The sequence below is a fragment of the Urocitellus parryii genome, chromosome 10 (assembly GCF_045843805.1).
Source record: "Urocitellus parryii isolate mUroPar1 chromosome 10, mUroPar1.hap1, whole genome shotgun sequence".
Lineage (NCBI taxonomy): Eukaryota > Metazoa > Chordata > Mammalia > Rodentia > Sciuridae > Urocitellus > Urocitellus parryii.
This window is the reverse complement of record NC_135540.1, coordinates 8283001-8288333: the sequence shown is the minus strand read 5'-3', so window position 1 is coordinate 8288333 and position 5333 is coordinate 8283001. Positions and strand designations below refer to the sequence as shown.

Sequence of the window (5333 nt, the reverse complement as noted above, 5' to 3'; positions counted from 1 at the left end):
CAAGGAAGGGCAGCCACTGCTGGTGGGAGCAATGGTGAGCGAGTAAAGGAAGCCAGCAGAGTGGACGGGGCTGGACCAATAGGTCTGGTGAATAAATCCTAAGACATTTATCAGTAAAAAGGATAAAGTTTGGTGGAGAAAGAGCAAAGAGGAAAAAGTTGTAGAGAATGATTTCAAGCTGCAGCGTGTGGCCACATGGGGCATATTATTAGAATTTAATGAAATTGAAATCACCAGAGAAGGGTCTAGTTGGGGAGTGCGGGGAAGAGCTGAACACCATGCATTTAAGTTGCCTCTAAGACATGAAGTAGAGGGTTCTGATCAGGCCTGGGACATGTGACTTCCAGCTCAGGACAAGTTCTAGATTGGAGATAGAAAATCAAGAGTCCTCGGGCTAGCTGTAGTCATCTGGTCACTGAATTTATGAAATGGATGAGATTACATAGAAAGAATATTAATGGACAACAAATACATATTAAAACAGGTTGAAATAGGACATGGAAGGAGGTGAATGATATTCTTTCACTTTACTGTCTAAATGAAGGACTCACCCTTTTTTCTTCTTTTTCTGGTAGGGGTACTGTGGATTGAACTGAGGGGCACTCAATCACTGAGCCACATCCCCAGCCCTATTTTGTATTTTATTAGAGACAAGGTCTCACTGAGTTGCTTAGTGCCTCACTACATTGCTGAAGATGGCTTTGAACTCATGATCCTCCTTCCTCCACCTCCGGAGCCACTGGGATTAAAGGCATGTGCCACTGCACCCATCTAGATTCACCCATTTTTAGGATATACCTCGAATCAAAAAAAGTAACTTCTTTTTCTGGAAAATTAATGATATTTAATAAGTATTGATCTCAAGAACAAACTCAGTTGATCCTAAAGAGCCTAGGGAGTTATAAGATATCAAATGACTTTAAATTACATAATAAATAGGTTAATATGAAAGCAGTAAGTATATATAACAAATTAATATATTACGTAACTATAACAAATTACTTCTGATAGAAATGCCCTAGATAAAACACTGAATATTGTAGGAATTTCAGGAAGATAGAATGCGCACCAGACTATTTTGCTAATAATATGAATATGTCTTATAGGTTATAAGCTAAAGAACAATTTCTATTTTGCATGTGACTATTCACAAGTGCTGAAGCAAAGGTAAGATGAAAATTTAAAGCCATTTTTCAGATTTTATTGAAATGCTTGATTGAGCACCATTGTCCTTAAGGCAGGAAAGTAACAATCCACATGGGTACATTTTATTTTATTTTTATTTGTTCATTTTAGTTATACATGACAGTAGAATGTATTTTGACATATCATACACACATGGAGTATAACTTCCCATTTTTTTGGTTGTATGTGATAAGGAATTACACTGGTCATGTATTCATACAAGAACATGAGAGAGTTATGTTCTATTATTCTACTGTCTTTCATATTCCCATCCTCCCTCCATTTCCATCATCTCCTTTGTCTAATCAAATGAACTTCTATTTCCCCCTCCCCTATTCGTGAGTTAGCATCTGAATATCAGAGAAAACATTTAGTCTTTGCTTTTTGGGGATTGGCTTTATTCACTTAGCATGATAATCTGCAGTTCCATCCATTTACCAGCAAACATCATCATTTCATCTTTTTTTATGGCTCAGCAACATTCTATTTTGTATGTGTACCACATTTTCTTTATCTATTCATGTGTTTGGTTCCATAACTTAGCTATTGAGAATTGAGCTGCTATAAACATTGATGTGGTCATGTCACTATGGTATGCTGATTTTAAGTCCTTTGGGTATATGCCAAGGAGTGGGATAACTGGTTCAAATGGTGCTTCCATTCCTAGTATTCTGTGGAATTTCCATATTGCTCTCCAGAGTGGTTGCACTAGTTTTCAGTCCCACCAGCAATGTTAGAGTGTACCTTTTCCCCCACATCCGTGCCAACACTTATTGTCACTTGTATTCTTGATAATTGCCATTCTGACTGAAATGAGGTGAAATCTCAGTGTACATTTAATTTGCACATCTTCAATTGCTAGAAACGCCGCTGAACATATTTTCACATATTTGTTGACGGACCTTATTCTACGAAATGTCTGTTCAGTTCCTCTGCCCATTGGTTGCTTGGCTTATTTGGGGTTTTGTGGTGTTAAGTTTTTTGAGTTATTCATATATCCTGGAGATTAATGCTCTATATGAAGTGCAGGTGGCAAAGATTTTCAACCATTTTTTTTTAGGCTCTCTCTTCATGTTCTTGATTGTTTCCTTTGCTGTGAAGAGGCTTTTAGTTGATACCATCCCACTTATTGATTCTTGCTTTTACTTCTTGTGCTTTAGGAGTCGTGTTGAGGAAGTTAGTTCCTAAACTGACATCATGGAGAGCTGTTCCTCCTTTTTCTTCTAGTAGGTGAAGTTCTAATGCCTCAGGCCTTGCTCACTTTGAGTTGAGTTGTGTGCAGAGTGAGAGATAGGGCTCTAATTTCATTTTGTTATAGATGGATTTCCAGTTTTCCCAGCACCATTTGTTGAAGAGGTTATATTTTCTCCATTGCACATTTATGGTACCTTTGTCTAGTATGAGAGAGCTGTATTTATATGGGCTCATCTCTGTGTCCTCTCTTCTGTACCATTGGTCTTCATGCCTGTTTTGGTGCCAGCACCATGCTGTTTTTGTTACTATGGCTCTGTAGTATAATTTAAGGTCTGGTATTGTGATGCCTCCTATTTCACTTTTCTCACTAAGGATTGCTTTGACTATTCTGGATCACTTATTTTGATGGCATCTTCAATATCATTGAGTGAAATTGATCTGTTTAAATTTTCTATGTCCTCCTAATTCAATTTGAGTAGGTCATATGTCTCTAGAAATTTTGTCTGTGTCTTCAAGATTTTATATTTTATTAGAATCTACATTTTCAAAATAGTTTCTGATTATCATCTGTATTTTGGTAGTGTCTGATGTGATATTTCCCTTTTCATCGGACATGTACACGTTCTCATAGCAATTAACTTTCTGCCTATAACACTGGTCTTCACTGCTCTTCCTAGTAATTAGAGATCTTTTAGATGCTGAGCTTATGATCCTAAGAAATAGGTCACTTTGTCTTCAACAGAATGGGGACATTATTTTGTGAGCAGAGAGAAGCTCACTAAAGAGCCCGAATTTATATCTTGTTAATAATTTTCACCTAAATTTTGTGATCCTCAATGTTTTCAACATGAACCTAGATATAAAAATTTTCCAGTTACCTTACAATCCAATTTGTAAAAAAGAAAAGGAGATAAGGTAAGTAAGTGGTAGATTTTATGATGTTGAAATAGGAAGCTTAATAAGTGATTGAAATTAGGTCGTGTAAATAAGGAGCAGTATAATCACACGATTCAAGGAGAAAATAAAAGGAAAGACATCGGCAGCATAATAAATATATTCCAGAGCACTTGAGAGTAAGGGGAAAGGTCACAGCTACTAATAATTCTAGAAGAAAGACACACATCAAAGATACCATTCGTGTCCCCAGCTGGCAGCCTCCTAAGGAGGACACCATGAAGACAAGCACAACAATGGCAGCTTGGTGGATTTGCATAATTTAAACAAGATGTTAAAAGCTGCATGAATGTCTTTGAAATATCGAATCTCTTTGAAAACCCATTTTAGGCAAATGAGAGCTCACATATTACTTTAAATTTGAAAATCAACTGAGTTTCTGTAAGTTAAAGTTGTAAGTTGAATTAGCCTTTCTTTCTCATAAAATTCACAAATAATACTGACTTACTTTTCTAGGAAGATGGTTTTTAGTGTGATCCCTAATTTTTTAAGTGGATTCCCCTACTTGACCTTTCATTGTTCACAATAGTATTTTTTTTGGTTTGTGTTCAGATACTTTTATTTCTTTGAATTTGTTACTTATCAGTAGTTACTGAAATAAAGAATATATTTGAGTGCCATCAGTATCTTCATTATCATGGAAATATCTTTAAAAGAATTGGCTGGATGAATACTCCTCCCCCTTTTCAACCAGTGAACAGCCAGCCAGGATTCTGTCCAGAATACTGAAGATATTCTATATAATACAACATGGCTGCCCACAGGGACAAAGGCTTTGGAAATAACTTGTGTAAACTTGTTGATCTCATATATGAGAAAAGCACAAAAGCACCACTCATGCCTCTGAGAACTCTCGACTGAGCGCCCTGGAGAAAAGCTTTCTTCCTTCACCAGGAGCAATCTTCCTCCACGCTCAAGGGTCTGTGTACCTGGGGTCAGTTCCTTTGCACCCTGACTACGTCATGCAAAGGTGAATGGTATCAAATGGGAAGGAAGCCAAGGCAGCTGTGTGATCCCCCAGCTGAAGAAGATGTGAGCACTCTGGGATCTATGGTGTCTTGGACACCAAAGCAGATAGCTTGGCAGGTGACAATGCCTTGCACAGACACAGGAAAGCCTTGGTACAGGCCCTTCGTCTCAGAGATCTGTGGATCTCCACCAGGCAGTCACTGAGGCCTATTGAAATCCCTTTCAGCTCTGATTTCCCCCCAAGGAGCTGCTAGACTGGTTCGGAAAAATCAAGAGGATACATAGAACACAAGGATGTGTCCCCAGTGGCACCACATGATGGGAGGTTCCCTGCAAGGTAGCACCTCTTGCCCATACCGCCTAGGGAGAGCTGCTAGTTTTCATCTTTGAAGATGAAGTTGAGAGCCTGGGTGGGGAAGTATCTGATGACATTGGCCAGATTACCACGCCAGAAGGACAGACTCCCTGCTCCTTGAGGACAGGCAACCTATAATGGCCCTATATTGCCTGTCTGCATGACTTACTTGCTGGGCTGCACCTAAAGTTGCAGAATGACCTGCTCAATGGGTGCTACCATGGTCTTGGAGATGGCTGCAGCCACTCCATCACCCGGGAAGTCCTTGGTGAAGGACGCAGCAGCATCTGTCATGTTGGAAGAAGACAAGGCAGACAACTAGAAGACAGGACTGGGCTAGGAAACAGCCTTGACTCCCAGCCTCTCACAACAGTATTTTTTAATTTGTATAAGTTTCACACACTGAAAGACACGAATTTAAAAGCTTAAGCAACTAGACTTCCTGAAACTTTTGCTATAGTTGCACGTCAATATCTAACTTCACATAATGATAGACAAATAGCCTTGCAAGCGCTACATGCAACATGAGACAAGTCTGCAGTGTATGCAAACACAGGAGAAATTAGCTTTCATTTCTCAGCGGAGTCATTAAATAGTAGATGTGAACAATATAAATTACCTCTTGTCATCTTTTTACATTTGATCAGTTGAAAGATCCCTTTATGAAATGTGGGGA

At 38.8% G+C, this 5333-nt stretch overlaps 1 pseudogene; it reads right to left on the bottom strand.

Moving 5' to 3' along the window:
- Positions 1–4019: 4019 nt before the first annotated feature.
- LOC113184260 (ADP/ATP translocase 2 pseudogene) lies at positions 4020–4951 on the bottom strand (annotated as a pseudogene).
- Positions 4952–5333: the final 382 nt, after the last annotated feature.